The 16,933-nt window shown below is 43.6% G+C and overlaps 1 protein-coding gene and 1 non-coding gene across 14 annotated transcripts in view; one reads left to right on the top strand and one right to left on the bottom strand.

Moving 5' to 3' along the window:
• Nucleotides 1-16,933, top strand: part of AUTS2 (activator of transcription and developmental regulator AUTS2) — a 974,917-nt gene that overhangs the window by 824,829 nt on the left and 133,155 nt on the right. The window lies entirely within an intron of this gene.
• TRNAA-UGC lies at nt 12,861-12,932 on the bottom strand. The gene has a single exon. It is a non-coding gene; the product is annotated as a tRNA-Ala (tRNA).

Genomic DNA, 16,933 nt, shown 5'->3' with positions numbered 1-16,933 from the left:
TAGCCCCTGCTTTCTAGTTTCTAACCATTTACTCAGCCTCTGCTGTATCACTGCCCATCTGAAGTGAGGTGGAATTGCAAGATTTCTCCCTTCTGGGACCATCACAGTGTAACTGAACTGAACCAGTAATCTGTTCTTACATCTCCACCCCCAGGGAAACTGCAAGTCCAGCTGGCATGTCTAGGTTGAACAAACTCTCTTCCAGTAGCGGGTTTGCAAGTCTCACTGTAACCAACAGTGGCAGGAGTCAAACCTGTAGCTTGTTCAATGCAGCAATTACCTTTAGAGACTAGCTCAAGCCAGTTCACAGTGTAAATGCGTTGCCCTCATTCGTTGGATAAACTTTTAAATTATTCCCATTCCCTTGCTGAAATCACAGACTGAGTGGTAATGAAGCACGTTTTGTAGATTCCACTGCCAGCTTTAATGCTTTAGTAATAGTAGACATAATCGTGAGCATTCATTAGACCAACAAGTTGAAAATACAACAGGTTTGTAGAGCTTTGGCAAGCTTATATAATATCTATAAATCAGTCCTTGCTACCACCTTTTAAAAGAAGAGCCCACTTCCTGTAGCCATCATAACTAACATATTTTTGGCCATCCTGATGTATTGGGAATTAGATGAATAAATCTGATGCAGTGAAATAGGGATATACCCTAAAGAGTTTATTCCCATAAAACCTTTGTAGGGGATGTGTTTGATAAGATACGTCTTTCGTTATCCTGATGAGCTGAGCTAGAGCTTTATTGCAGTATTTTTGCACTTTATTGCACTCCTTGTTGAAAGCTTGAAATGAGCCTTTTGAACGAACTAGCCCAAATAGATCAGCTAAAGGTTGAATAATGTACTTCATCCAAACATGCACTGGTGCTGATTCAGTAGAGGTTATAAAGGTTAAATTGGATAGCAAATGTAAATGGGTAAGCAGACAGCGTTACAGGTGGAATCATAAATAGGAGGAGTATGAGATGGGCCTCCAAAGAAGATTGGCACCCAATGTCTCCTAAGTAGCAATCCTGGTTCTACATTGATGTCCTCTATGTTCTTGGGCAATTGAAATAATCTCTTGGTTTCCCAATCTGCAATGTAGGGATAGCAGTGTTTACTGACCTACCTCTCGTGGGGATATTGTGAAGAATAATTATTGTGTGCTCTATAGTTATAGATAAGTGCAAAGCATTGTTCTATTATGTTAAAATGGACTACCCAATCAGCATCCCATTTCCACTAATGACCCAGGGTCTAATGTTTGGCTTTATTTTCTGTTTCCAATTTAAAGAATTGGAAACCTTAATTTACTGTTGCTTATTTAAAAAAAAATAATCAGTACAGTTATGGTCCCAGGCACTGCGGGGCACTCTGGTTGTAGATTTGTAGGGCCAGATCCATCCCTGGAGATGCAGAGGTCAGCAGAGGTCAGCACGGATGGAGGGGAAGCAGTTTGTACTTCCTCTGTCCAAGGACTATGGGGGCATCTCTTCAGTCCCTGGCATAGGTTCGAATGGCCCTCAGGGCTGTCCTAGGTTACACCCTTGCTGGAATGGCTACGACCAGGGCACACAATTGCAGTCATGCCTGTCTGCCGTGGCAAATCCCCAATCTCCTCCAGCCTGCCCGTGCAATTCCTCCACTCTAGCCTGTGCCTGGGGCTCCTGGAGCAGATGCTGAAGATGAGGCTCGATACACTGCAGTGGCTTGTGACTAGCTGGTGCAAAGGGACCTCAGAGCAATGTTGAATATGGCCCATAGGGGTGTTATTTTCTAAATAAAAATGTTTTGCTTAAATATAGTAAGAGCTTGATCTTTTTTTTCATTGATGCTAATGACAAAGCTCCCTTTGACATGAGTGGGAGCTCATGAACTGAGGCCCTCCGGTTGCTTAAGTCTGCTGAGAAGTCAGCAGCTTCTGACAAGTTGCATGTGGGAAAATGCACAGCAGTAAGGTGACATTCAGCTTGGGGGTGGGGAAAAATCTAGAGAAACTATTCAGCATTTAGAACCGATCCTGAGCTGGGTAACTCCCCCTGGAGCCAATGGGGCAGATTCTCGGTTGCGCTGCACCTTGTGTAGTCATTTACACTGGCGTAAAGTGTTTATAAAATGCTACCATTCTGTTTTAATAGCATTTAACATTTCCACTGATGTAATGATTATACAAGGTCAGGGTAAAAGAGAAACAGGCCCAGTGGGTTAGATCCTTAAGGAGCTCATCCCAGAGCGTTTGTTGTTGCACATTAAAATATTTGACTCCTGTATAGTTGTTTTTCTGTGGTTTATCTTCTAGTATCTATCTTCTATCTTGCAGATGCAGTATGTTTTCCTTTCCCTGTGCAAAAAAAATAAATAAATAAAAAGCAACAAAATTGATTTTTCTCAGCACCAACATTTAATGTTTGCAAAATAACTCCACGTAAAAGGTTTGACTTTCCACATGGGGCCATCAGTATATCTATCTGCTCAGTGATGAGACCCAAGAAAATTTGGAAAAGGAATTAAAATTTCCCTATAAACAAGAAGGAAACTTCCCTTTAGCTCAAATATTTAGCACCATTTTCCCAAACCTTAGCTATGCGGGGAGGTGGGTGGTTGTTTCCCCTCCTGATGTATTTGGAGATATGTGTCTTATGAGAAATAGTCAGCTAAGGGACTGATCCTGCCAACATTTACTATCAATATTGCTTTGGCCGGACTATTCACAATAGATACGGGCTTGATCCAATGCCTGCTGAAATCAGTGGAAAGACTCTGATCAGGCCCTCAGTGTCTGCAGGATCAGGCCCTGTAGTATCAGCAGAATGAATCCAGCCATCGGGTGAGCAAGCATCTCCCTTGGTCTTCACTCATCTTAACCCTGATAGGTTTGCTTAGGGTTTCAGTTTCTACATCAAATCTCTCCTGACCCTCATTAGCCAAAAAGAAAAAACAATTCTGAAAGGGCTTGATTTCCTAATATTCTATCTTCCGTATCTGCAAGGCCTGTTGTGGCCTATTAAGAATTAAACTGAGATCACTAAACTCATTTCATTTATGCCTTGGGCCTCGTTCAAACTCAGGTTTCCCAGCAAAGTAAGGCCAATGGATTAACGTTTTTCACCTAGCTATGTGGAGTGGATTTCATCTCTTTTAATGCCTTTGGCATTAAAAAAAAAAATGCTTTGACTGTAACCCAGGATTTTGTTAGTGCATTGGCAGTGCATTTACTAGGATTATTATGTGGTGTGCCTGGTTTTATCCTGTTTCCAGTGGGAGGGGAGGAGTGGGAGAAAAGCTTATTGCATCTTTATATTGTTAAGCAGTGTGTCTGACCACAAAATATTTTAAGGGATTTGGGCCTCTCTTTTTAAAAGACCAAACAGTCTTCCCTGGTCACAACCAAGAGCATTAGCTGCTGTCAAACAAATTACAGTATGGATGAAGCTGTGATATTGACATGTGCTACTTGTTCTTTTTTAATGGGGGCACCACGGGAGTTTCTGACTGCCCCACTGAGCTTAATGTTCTGTGAGGAACAACAGACACAGAACTGAAGGACATTTCTAATGGGCTGTTAACTCTTTGCTGTCAGTGGGCTGCCTACCCCAACAGCCCCCCCCCCTTTTTTTTGCTTCCTTTTAGTTTTTTCTTTCCTTTTTTTTTTTAGCAGTTTAAAGGAGCCCGTAGGGGCTGCCATTCTCTTCATACTTGTTATCTTGACTAAGAGGCACCTTTCAGTGCATCAGGAAGCTCCATTTTGAAGTAGCATGAGCTTCAGATTCCTTCCCCTGCCCCCCATCTTCTTCTTCTTAGTACATAATTAAACCAAATGGTTGCAAACTCTCTGGGAAAAGAAGATGCATAATTATAATCACAAAATATCATGTAAGTTAGAGATTTTTTTAAAAAAATACTCAGAACAGTTTTGTGCGTATGCGTGGCTATTCATTTTGACCTTTAAATAATAATTAGCTTCAGAGGGATCAGAATGAGACAGCCGTGAATCCGGCAATGCAGACCCGTCTGGAGTGTGGGGAATTTGACAGATTCAGCTGCTTTTTGTGTGTGCGTATGTGTGTAGCTATTCTTTTTCCGCCTTGTTAACTGACTTCTAAATCTAAACATGCTGTAGCAAGAGCCGTGGAAGCTGCCATGTTTTGGTAGGACGAGCTCTTGGCAATATAACTTTATCAACTCAGCTCATTGCTTTAAAAAAAAAAAATCACGAGACTCTCTGGGGATAGGGGCATAGACAACATCTCTTTTGTGGAAACAAAGTCCGTCCCCATTGCAATAGCCACCACTGATTGCCATCTTGCCTTATTTCCCTTAAAAATGCAGCCCAAGCGTTCGTTATACCAGGAAATCAGTCATCCAGTTCAGTGACTGTGCGTGTGACTTGCGGTATACCTGCGGGACTCATTCCAACCTCATGTACGCTGGCTTTATGTTGGGGCAACTCCACTGACTTCAGTGGAGTTACTGCAGATTTAGACCCTGTCTATGGTAACGAAATTTACACCGGTTGGAACCGCAACTGTGTAGTTAACCCAATGCAAATACCAGATCTAGACATGTTGGACAGGTGCAAAGCAAGGCTTCCATTGGCTCAGTTTAATCCAGTAACATACAGCACTGCAAGCCCTACTTTGTGCTGGCGCAGCATATCTGCCTTAGCCATTTGCACCGATGTGTGGGTTCCTCGTTGTAAACAGGGCCATCCGCTGAGTTCAGAATTGGGACTGATAGAGTGTGCTCCATAGTAGCCTTTTCTGAATATCAATACACAGCTCACAATTCCTGCTGATACCACACTGTGCTTCTATTTTTCTGGTGTCATTGACCTAGCTCTTCTAGTGAGTTAGTCTAGGGGGAAGAAATGTTGCCAAATGGTTAGAGCAGGGCAGTGGGTCAGGAGCTTTGGGTTATATTCCAAGTTCTGCTCTTGGTAATTTTGCTTATTTAGCTCTTACTGTGCTGCTGTTTCCCAGTCTGTAAAACATTCGTAGTAATAGTTGCCTACCTCAGAGAGTTGCAGTGAGTCTGTATTAGCGTGCAAGAAGCACTTTGCATTCATGTGCAGGCTTTTGCTGGAGTATCTCAAACAATTAATAATAAATAGTAATACTAATAGTTATGAGCAACACCGCTTGAATTTCCTGAAAGCTCTTAGCATCTTGTTTATTTCGTGCAGCTCATATTGAGGTCGCCTTTAAGTCTTGAGATGGTGGTGGTGTCAGAAGGAGAATTTTTTTTTTTTTTTTACATTTCTAACTTGCATGGCTTGGCAAAGACTTTATAGGTGGCTGCTTGATCTCAGGTACCATTTCTCTTTAGCAGTGACAGAAGTGGAAGGTACACGGGGTTTTTTTTCATGGGGTGCGTCAGTGCTGCTCTCTAGTGTTTTTAGATTGCATCTGACAGCAGAACCTAGCGCCCATGTGCCCCTACCCTGTGGAGAAACCAATGGAAAGGGGCCAGGAGAACTCCCTGGGGTTTCCAGAAGAGTATGCCCTCAGTGGGGAAGGGAGTTGGCAGAGCTAAGTGGCTGTGGGGGGAGATCACATACTGTAAAGGTGGCATGGACCCAGAGAACACCGGGACTCTCAATGCCACCCAAAGGTCACACTGGAGCAGAGACATTCCATACTGCCCACAAACCAGGGCCATTGCTTCATGCCAGTTTAGACCTTTAAGTGTCTGCTTGACAATTTTATTAACACTTTGTGTGCCACCGTCTAAGCTTGTTAAAGGGCTTGCTCAAGAAAGGCCAGGGACTTGATTGCCACTAGCATTTTACTGTTGACTTCATTGGGAGCAGAGTTAGGTTGGCGTTGAGTGCTTTTGGAAATCTTACCCAGTGAGAACTCCAAGAAGAGCAACAGCAGTTATTAGGAGGTTTAAGAGAGATTGGGGGCTCGATCCTGCCAATGCAGGCGCCAAGAGTTGGATGCATAAGTACAAAGGAAGTGGCAAGCAGGACACGGAGCTAAGCCAGAGCCTCATTCAGTATTAATGAGAATGCTGCTAAATTGCCACGAAATTTCTTCTGATCAGTAGCAGGACTGAAGCCTAAGACAGTAGGCTTGCTAAAGGCAATAGGCTTGCTCATTGGCTTGCTAAAGATCACACATATGCCTAAAGAAAAGGAGTACTTGTGGCACCTTAGAGACTAACCAATTTATTTGAGCATGAGCTTTCGTGAGCTGCAGCTCACTTCATCGGATGCATACTGTGGAAGCTGCAGAAGACATTATATACACAGAGACCATGAAACAATACCTCCTCCCACCCCACTCTCCTGCTGGTAATAGCTTATCTAAAGTGATCATCAAGTTGGGCCATTTCCAACACAAATCCAGGTTTTCTCACCCTCCGCCCCCCCCCCCCACACAAACTCACTCTCCTGCTGGTAATAGCCCATCCAAAGTGACCACTCTCTTCCTAATGTGTATGATAATAAAGGTGGACCATTTCACAGTTGAAGTGAGCTGTAGCTCACGAAAGCTCATGCTCAAATAAATTGGTTAGTTGCAGGAAATGGCCCACCTTGATTATCATACACATTATGAAGAGAGTGGTCACTTTGGATGGGCTATTACCAGCAGGAGAGTGAGTTTGTGGGGGGGGGGGGGGCGGAGGGTGAGAAAACCTGGATTTGTGCTGGAAATGGCCCAACTTGATGATCACTTTAGATAAGCTATTACCAGCAGGAGAGTGGGGTGGGAGGAGGTATTGTTTCATGGTCTCTGTGTATATAATGTCTTCTGCAGTTTCCACAGTATGCATCGGATGAAGTGAGCTGCAGCTCACGAAAGCTCATGCTCAAATAAATTGGTTAGTCTCTAAGGTGCCACAAGTACTCCTTTTCTTTTTGCGAATACAGACTAACACGGCTGTTACTCTGAAACCTGACATATGCCTAAGACTCTTCATACACACCCACCCATTCTTTGCCTACAGCCCACTCCTTTTTTTACCCCATGGTTTCTTCAAAGTGCACTTTTGGGCATCCACGGTAGTTGTGGTTTATTCCTGCTCACTGCAGAGGACGACAGCTAGGGTTTTACATTACTTGCACCTATACGTATACCCTGTGCACACTTGTGCTGCAGCTCAGCAGTCCTGCGTTCCCTGCTGCTTAGCTTGCAAGGAATAAATATGGATAGGGTAACTAATGGAGAGAGCACATGATCTACACACACCAAGGCAAGGGAGGATTGTTTATAGTGCTGAAAGAGGGCCTAACAAGGAGAAATGGGACGGCATTTTAAAAAGGGAAAGTACAAGCAGAATATCAGGCGCAGCTTCTCTCTGGTGATGTCTGGGAAGACTGGAAAGGCTTCCAAGGGAAGGGTTGAGTACACCAATATATGGGGCATTTAAAAACAAGCCAAGAGAAAACTTTAGAATGTATATATCGGGGCACAAATCCTGTGCTGGCAGGGATCAGGGCTAGATGACCTAAATGGACCTTTCATTGATTCTCCCAGTCTGTAACTCAGAAGTGCAAATTCTTGGTCATTGTGAATATTCGCAGACAGCGGCAGCAATGCTCTTCGCTCTCCAGAGCCCTTGCTTAGACCTTGTTACTCTTGAATCCTGAAACATTAGCACCCAGTGGGTGATACTGATGTTACTGCATCAGGTTCAGACAACTGAAGTGTGGTGATTTCTTAGATATGTAGAAGGTGATTAAGGCAATTAAGTGGGTGATTAATGCTGCTCAGTCAGAGGTGTTGACTGATGTTGCTACCTAAAAAAGCGTACAGTAGCCTGTGACCTGAGGTAGCCGTATAAATACAGATAATTAAAGCTTGGGTGCCCTGGATATATCTCAAGTTGCTTTGTACACCTACACCCCGCCTTGCCTGCAAGCTGTGATTTAATAAAGAATGGTCAAAGTGAAATGAGCACATATGGCATAAAGCACATGGTTAAATAAAAATGTTTCAGTGTTCCCTTTGAAATGAACATTATTGGCTTTATTTAATTAAATATGGATTTACACGATACATATAGGAGTTCATGAAACCCATATTTCAATTAATGGATCGTTTATATGTCATGCTCGCTTTGTAATTACTGGAATGTGGAAATACAATGAACTGAAATTATTTCCCCCCCCCCCACACACACACACACTCCCTTTCAAATAAATCTGAGCAAGTTGGGTCAGATAGAAACCATTTATTACGTGTCTGGGTGTGTGTGCACGTGCTCAGTAAAGCCACGCAACATTTTACTTCCATACTCCACCAGAACGAGAGGATTGTTGACGGGATGTTAAAGCTATCATTTATTCTTGTTTTGGGTCAGTCATCATTTTAAAGAGTGGGCACGTAGATTTTGTGGGCAGGTGGTTTACAGTTTCACGGCAATTTGGCAAGGCAGGCTGTATATGAGTGTAAACTGCCTAGTTTTAATCTTTGGGTGTGGCAGGAGTTGTAGGCTATGGAGAAAGACAATGACTGTACTATTTCTCACGTCACCTGCAGTAGATTGGTCATTTGGGACAGGTTAGAACACTGAATAGCCTTGTTTTGGAAACCAACTGCACTTTGACAGTGTACATGTCCACGGGGATAAAAGCCCTGGCACGGCCGCAGCTCGCAGCAGGCTCATGGGGCTCGGTCTGCAGGGCTAAAAATGGTTGTGTACATATTTGGGCTTCGGCTGAAGCCCATGGTCTGGCACCCTCACGGGGTCCCAGAGCTCAGGCTCCAGCCTGAGCCCAGAGGTCAAAACAGCAATTTTTCAGCCCCCGATCCTGAACTCTGTGACCTGGACCAGCCATGGGTTTTTTAGACATACCCACAGGGTCCTTGAGAGTGGGCTTGTGGTGGTTTACTTTTGTTGATTTTTGTTTTGCTTAGTGACCTTAGCAAAAAGTAAAGCTTAGAAATAGCCTTTCCTCTGGTTCTCAGCTACCTTTATAGCCTCATTGCACCTTGGTGTCTGCATGGACTCGATGTCCATTTTGCTAGGCTCTTTAATGTCAACTGCATTATCGATCAATATAAATAATAATATTGAATCCTGTGCCAAACCAACCCAATAATGATTCTAATTGGCAGGGGGATGATGTCAGGAAATCAGGCCTCGTTATTTTCTGCTTAGGGAATGAACCACTCCTCTAGTGAGCTGGCCCCGGGACCTACCTCTTCTTCCTGGCCGCTCTCCATATGCCTCTGTCTTACTGTCTCTTTTAAGCGATTGATGGCAGCCAGCAGACCAGCTGCTGGAGTCTCCCTTCGCCACTGTTTCCTGACCAGAAAAAACTGGATTGAAAGGCCCGGCGATGAGCTAACATCGCATACATAATTCTATCAGAAAATATCCAAGGGTGGAAATCATTGTTCTCCGAACTAGCTGAGCTGGAGCCAGAGCAGAAATACTAAAGTCAGTTGTGCCTTTGAGCTGCCTATAACAGCGCCCTTTGGAGACCCATTTCATACAAAATTTGAAGCCTGTGTTTATTGCCCATTAAAGCAACCTTTATTTTATGGCAAATGTTGCAGTAATTGCCTTTTACGAAGAGCACTTTGTAACACACATGCACTGTTGAAAGAAAACCACTCTGGTATTGTCTATCGGGACTTAATGGCGCAATTAATTTTACTCCATCTGTTCCTGAGACTTTAAAGGAAAATGGATTTTTTTTTTGAGCGCACTTTAATGAAGAAGATAAAGCGGCCCGGCTGGTGTCCCACAGGCTCAGTGCAGTAAGTTCAGATTATTGCTCAGTCTGTCAGAATGGGCTGCTTCCCTCGGCAGCCGCCACAGCTAGCAGCCCGCTCTGGCCCCTCGCCGCGCCATTCCTGATGACAAACTGCCAGCCGGCTCCCACAAAAGCGCGATTAAAATGTCAGCACAGGATGACGAAGGGGCCAAGAGGGTCCTTGGAGACAAACTCTGTTCAGTATGAGTTAATACTTCACCGCAACGTGGACCTGAGCTGCTGCTGCTCCTGCTTCAGAGAAGTGCAAGGCAGAGACTTACAGTGGCCCAGCTTAAAAAATATATACATCCAGGGCCAGATCTTCAGCTGATGTAAATTGGCAGCACTCCCTTGAAGTCAAGGGACCTACGCCGATTTACAGCAGCTGAGACTCTTTCTATGCCATGGTACGCCGGTAGTAAGATCAGGCCCACAGAGAAATATGAGTACAGTATTTATTTACAGTCTCATGTACCGAGACACCAAAATTGGTGGTCTTGCAGAAACAGGGTGTGATTTGTCTGTAGAAAGAATAGTTACTATTAGTGATGTATTTATCACCTGTTTAGCACCAGCAGTGTGCTAGGGGGTTTACAAACAAGGACTACTAAGGTTCCTTTGGAGAATAGGTGAGTTTCAGGAGCTGTGGCGTAGAGGGCTAGAATGTCCATTACAATGCACTATCCGCCAGAGGTACCGTGGCAATGACATCTTTATTTAAGCAGCCTTACTGGTATTAAGATAAGGCTCCTGCCCCAAAGAGTTTAGATTCTAGTGCGTTTTGAAAGTGCCACAGATAGATCGTTCTGGTGGCTCTTACCTCGAATCCCTGTCTGCACTCACAGTTTCCCTAAAACCTCTCCCCATTGCAGCTCCACTCGGGGTTAGAAGCGGCCAACCTACATTAGCACCGGTACCAGTGGAAGGTTTTAAGGGTGACCTTTGAGGTGACCTCTGAGAATTCCCCAGACCCAGATCTAAAGGAGTGGACTTCAGGGGTCCTGCTAGATCACGCCCTTTACAGGCATAGAGCTTGCATTTTTTATGTAAAGATATGCTGTGGTGGTATAAATAACCTTGTTGGTGATGTGTCTTGTGTATTTTAGCTTCTGCACACCTTCTAGGGGAAAAGTGATATAAATGTCTTTTAATCAATATTGATGCTTGACAACGTTGTGTAAACCCCTCACCAGTGTTTGCTAACTTGCTAGGGGGTAGGACACACTTTGTCACTTACGCTTAATTCTCTTAGAATCCCCCTGAGTAGCTTTGTGTGCGTGCATGAGTGACAAAAGCCTGTAATGAAAAGGGGAGGAGATTTTCAGCTTTTGCCTCCTGCTGGGACTGATCTGCACTAGTACTGGGCAGCAGGTGTGAGCCCTTGCCATTGTCCCTAATGGTTATTAGCCAAAGATAAGCAGGACAAATGTGAGGTCATCTCTCCTGCTGGCAGGTCAGCAGTTGCAGGATTTAATGCCCCTAGGAGAGTAGGAAATTATATGGTTAGTGCCACAACTCAGGATGTGACCTGCACTGGTTTTAAATGATCTGTTATACTTTGTGTGTGGGAGCTCTGAATAGCAAGGATAAACTGAATTCCAAATATATGATGTACTTGAATTAAATGCAATCAGTCATTCACTGATATCGTAATGGCCCTTGAATAATCAGCGGCGGAGATATCATTGGGCTGTTGACTGTTTAGAGGAGTATCAAGCAAGGTGGGGATTGAACTATGCTAAGCTTAGTTTGTTTATGTGTGTGTGTGTTTTTGTTTTCAGTGCCTTGTGCTGTTTCTCAACTAAGATTTAACGCAAAGGATAAAGACATGCAAGGGGAAGCCCCGCTGTTTCCAATTAGGTCCACTTGCCATTTACGATACAACTTCAAATAAAAATACCAACTTGCCCTCTTGGTTTTCAGCGCTCTGTATGGACTCGCTCCACCCCATCTCTGTGACCTCCTCTGTGACCCTCTGGTGCCCCTGCCTGCTCATGCTGCTCCTCCAATCTTGGTCTCCTCTTTGTCCTCTCTTCAGAACTCTCCACAGCTGGGGGTTGCTTTTTCACTTGTGCTGGCCCATTTAACTCTCTCCCTCGTCTCCTCCTGAGCCACATCCTTTCTTCAGATCTTTCCTCAAAACCTTCTGGTTTGCCTTTGCCTGCATCCAGCACTAAATGCCAAGCTACTATCCCTGCCCCCGCTACTCCAGCTTTCCTTCCATTCTTGCCTTGTCACGACGAGCCTGCATGAATTTGGATTTTTATCGTTGGCAGTTTATTTGCGCTTGTTTTGTTTCTGTATGTCGTTTGCCCTGCATGGGAGTCACTGACCCCAGCTTTGTGCAGTAAAGCGTTCTCTCTGTGTATGAATAGCACACAGCATCTATCCAGGTATCTCAAAGCACTTGACAAACAGGAATTAAGACTCACATCTCCCTGTGAGGCTGGGTGCATGCTCATGTTCCGTTGGATAGGCTGAGGCACCGTGTGCGTAAGTGAGTTGCCCACATTGTCAGAGGCAGGGTCAAAAGAAGCCCAGGTTGGGACAGTGGCAGGGTTAGGAAAAGAACCCGGGAGTCCAAACTGCCTAGGGCTTTAGGCATTGAGCAGGACTCCCACCTCCTATTGCTGTAAAGCATTTTGTGATACTTTCCATGAAGGATTTAGTATGAAACGAAATTGTGTTGTATCGGATTAGGGCTCCATACGTTTATTGTTTGCAGTATAGCATACATCTGCTGCCATAGTAATCTCTCTTTGGATGGGATGCACATTTATTCTGTGAGCCGCTTCAACAGGAAAATACATGTGCTCATATCAATACGTTATTTAGGGAATAAAGGGATGCAGCTGCTCCCAGGCTCCTTCAGCAAACCTGCACAGTGACTTACAGCTCTGTTCTCGGCAGCCTGTGCGACAGTCTCTTCACACTGCTGCCTGTTAATGTAAGGGTTTGTAAGCAAGGCCCCTAGAATCATAGTATATCAGGGTTGGAAGGGACCTCAGGAGGTCATCTAGTCCAACCCCCTGCTCAAAGCAGGACCAATCCCCAACTCCCCAGATCCCTCAGTGGCCCCCTCAGGGATTGAACTCACAACCCTGGGTTTAGCAGGCCAATGCTCAAACCACTGAGCTATCCCTTCCCCGCCCCAAAGCAATTTGGAGATGCCAGGGATTGAACCTCGGACCTCATACATGCAAAGCATGTGCTCTACCACTGAGCTAGATCCCCTTCCCCCATCTAGCCCCTAGAGTTTTCCAATCCCCCCCGTGGTAATTCTCTACTGAATGGAGCAATGTATTTGCTTTTCAAGACAAGGTAAAGGAGAGAATTGGAGAGTCTGCCTTCGTATTCTCTAGGCTTCTCCTGATGCAGACATACAAACCACAGGAGGCTGGAGCTCATGTTTTCCCAGCTCATTTCCCAAAGCCTGAGAAATGAATTCTCATAGCTTCAGGTGGCACTTTGACCACTTTCCAGGTAGAGTGGAGTGAAAGAAACTACCCCACTACTACAAGCAGCTAGGTCTCTCTCTCTCTCTCTCTCTCGTTTTAAAGTCTGGTTTATGTGGAAATGAGAATGACTATCTCTCAAGATACCATCTCCGGACTTGGAGAACATTTCCCTGTGGCACTGGGCTGGGTGTCGGAAATCTACAGAAGATGGTTTTAAAAGCTGCCACAATGGAAGGAACATAATCTCCTTCAAAGTAAAATCAGTCTTGATTTATTTCAGGCATGGCCCACTCTGTTCTCTACCTCTCCGCATTCGTCAGAAATAAAAGCAAGGAGGTTCTTCTTGGCAACTGCTCTTCAAAACAGGCTTCTTTTCCCTATGTGGATACTGGTGAGGATAGTCAGAGGTAGATCAGGTGGTAGACAAGTTTTAAGACAGGTCTCAGCAATTGAAGAAATGAGTTGAGTATTGCTAACCCTTAGGAAGTCAAAAATCATGAGATTTGCTTAAAAATCATGAGTCTTTTCAAATAATTCATTTGGGGCTCTTTTTATTTGCCTTTTGGGTTTTGAGCCTTTAGGGTTCATGTTTTCAAGCTTTTCTCCATAAATTTTTTCAAATTTTCAGTATAAGTTGAGATTTTCACCTAACTGTGTGAATCCAAGAGCCCGGACACTTTAAAACAAACAAACAAACAAAAAACAAATAGCAAATGTCATGAGAATTGGCAACCTGGTGAGCTACACAGTGAAGTAGAGGCACTAGTCTAGAATTACCATTAGTTGCATGAAAACCCTTTAAGGGTCTGTTTTATACTCACTTTGCAAGAGCTTAAAGGGCAACACCGTGGGCAAGGCAGGCCCAAAGAGTCAGGATTCTTTTCATTCATTATCAGTTATTTATTCAGTGCTTCCTTTGTGCCCAGTGCTATATAACCCATAATTATAAAGAAAGTTCTTACTCTGAAATACGTCCAATTCTTCTTTCCTTTACAACCAGTGCAGTGCTGGAGTGAGTCCACTGAAGTCAGTAGTTGGCATTACACTGGCAGAAAATGGGTTTAAGTGGGAGATGAAGCAAGACCAGACGCAGTGGGAGACACAAAAGAGGGAGTTAGCTTAGACATGTTAATTTTTTCCCCAGATACTAAGAGATAAAAGAAATATAAAATCAAAACCCCAGACTGATCATGCTGAGGTAGCTGCAATGCCTGCAAACTTCTGAGGAGTCCCAGCCATCAAACATGGATATCACTGCATATAAACATGCTGTGAAATAAAAAACTAAAGTACTCAGGATTCTCTGAGCAAATGAGACTAGGTATGCTCGAAGAGATAATGGAGATGTTGGAAAGTAGTATCATCTTATGACTACAGTCTCAAAATACCACCATGACCCTCGGAAAATCCACAGCAGCAGTTCTTTGAGAGCAAACATAGCAGTTGCCATATTGCATTACATCACTGAGCCAAAACCTGATGTATCAGAAGAATGTGGGGGGAATACTGCACCTGAGACATTTGTACCATGCTATAGGTATGTAGGTCAGGATTTCTTTCTGACCCTGCAGGGGTCATCTTATGCCCTGCAGGTTAGCATTTATTTGCCTTTTCCATGATCTTAAGGTGCATAACTACAATACAGAAGTTATCTGTCCTAAAAGTATCAAACATTTTAAAAATCCTCCCACACTATTTGATTTAGAGTTGAACCTGAACCAAAATTCTAGGTCCAAATATCATTAAAGTTCAGGGATATTAATACACAAACCAAGATCTGGATACATATTTTTTCAAGAAGCCTCACCTTTATAATTGACTCAAGCAAAGCCCCAGGTCCAAAAGCCACTGAACTTTGAGGCATTCAGAATCCAGATCTGAACTTCGCAGCACCTTAAGTTGATCCAGTGATGACTCTCCCAAGTGGATTCTGCAGGTTAACTTAGCGGTGCAATGTATAATATACTTAACATATTGCCTTCTATTTTCTTTCAGTTATTACACAGTTCGTAATACCAGTTCGTAATACCACTTTATCGCTTATCTAGCACTTTTCATCTCTGGATTTCGAAGTGTTAAGTTAAGAGTGGACCCTTCATACAGAGAGGTGATGTGGCTTGCCTAGGGTTACACAGAAGGTCACTGACATAGCCTGGAATCAAACCCATGCATGCCTCCTGATTCCCAGTCCTGCTCTCTGACAGTGGCTCACCAGCACAGCAAGTTGTGATGGCCTCAATGGCTCCTTTTCAGATGCCTGGGCTGCTTCTCTTCCGTGCATTTGACACACGAGCATCTAAATAACATGATGAGAAGCAGGCAGACCGCCTGCAAGCTGTGGCGTGTTGAGCCCAACTGTTGTGGGGATAATAAGGCAGAGCAGGCTTAACTTTTAACTTTTAAAAGGCGGCCTGACAGAACAATCTGGTGGGGGGGGGAAAAACAATCCAATAAATGCCGCAATTCATACCATCTTAAAAACTTCCAGTCTTTTCAGGCTTTTGTTAAAAATTCCACATCTTGATCTTCAAAACCCAAATAATGATGAAAAAGAAAAATCCGAAACCACAGACCTCTACAGAGTTTTATATATTCTATAGTAAAATAACTTTCCCATGACTTCCAAAATGCGGGGGGAAGCCTGATTTTTGTGACTGGAGTTTAGCTTTCTGCATTAATGGGCCACAGCTGAAGGTGAGTTCAAAAGGACGGGGATTTGTAAACTTGGGCAGGACGCACTGATGACTGGAAGGATTGGAGTGGCAACAACACTGCTTTATCAAGTTGGGAGAAATTCTGCAAATGAACTTTGCAAAGAATTATGCAGGGGTTGGCATTACAGTCTTGCACACACGCCTGTTTCCAATCACTCACTGGAACTTATTTTGTAGTTAACCTCCATAAAGGACTGTACAACTGAGCAAAGGCCTGTCACACACACATTATTTAGAAGCCCTTATTATTATTTTATTGCCAGTCCTTGACAGCGGAGGAAAAGCCAAGCGCTTTAATCTTTCTTTCTCTTTAGTTTACAGTGTAAGAGCTGCATGTAAGATGGATTTGATTAATATGTAACAGAGATGCAATTCTCTGTAAAATGTGCTGTACTTCAGAGCCCTGGAAAACAAACTGCATCACAATGGCTTAAATCTCAGTCCATTGTATTATATAGACATCATAAATAATAGAGAGCAGGCAGATATTGCTGCAGGCTTCATCTACATAACACATCTGAGCTCTCTATAATGTGTTCAACTTGTCACTTTTAGTACAGAAGAGAGGCAATAAAGCTAACAGCTGACTAAACCACATCAGCCCTGCTTCCACAGCCAGGGTGGTGAATGTTCATTAAGCAATCTTAGCTGTGACTTTTAAAATCCATAACTCTTACAAATGTAAAAAAGTTGCCACAAAAGATTAAGCACATTATGTATGTCAGAGTGTTAATTTTCCATGCATACCCCAATCGACGCAACCCTCAAATATTTCTCTTGCTTTTATTTTGTGTGCTTCTGCTTGAAACAAATCTTAATAGAAAATATTTGCTTTCGTCTGGAGGGGAAAAAACAGTTTAATTGTAGTTGATGAGGAAACTCGCACATTTCGTACAGCTAGCACAGAACGTGCTGCTCTGACCCAGAGGCATTTTCATGTGACATGCACAAAGGAGTTCCAACTGGAATATCATGAGTAAAGTTCACCCTGTGCAAATGGCCAGCATAAGATCGATAGATACATCAGTTGAGTACCACTTCAGACCTCAAAATATGGCTTAAA

This window comes from Chelonia mydas, chromosome 17, assembly GCF_015237465.2.
Source record: "Chelonia mydas isolate rCheMyd1 chromosome 17, rCheMyd1.pri.v2, whole genome shotgun sequence".
In the NCBI taxonomy this organism is placed as follows: Eukaryota; Metazoa; Chordata; order Testudines; family Cheloniidae; genus Chelonia; species Chelonia mydas.
The sequence above is the reverse complement of the archived record's forward strand: the minus strand, read 5'-3'. Positions and strand labels throughout refer to the sequence as shown.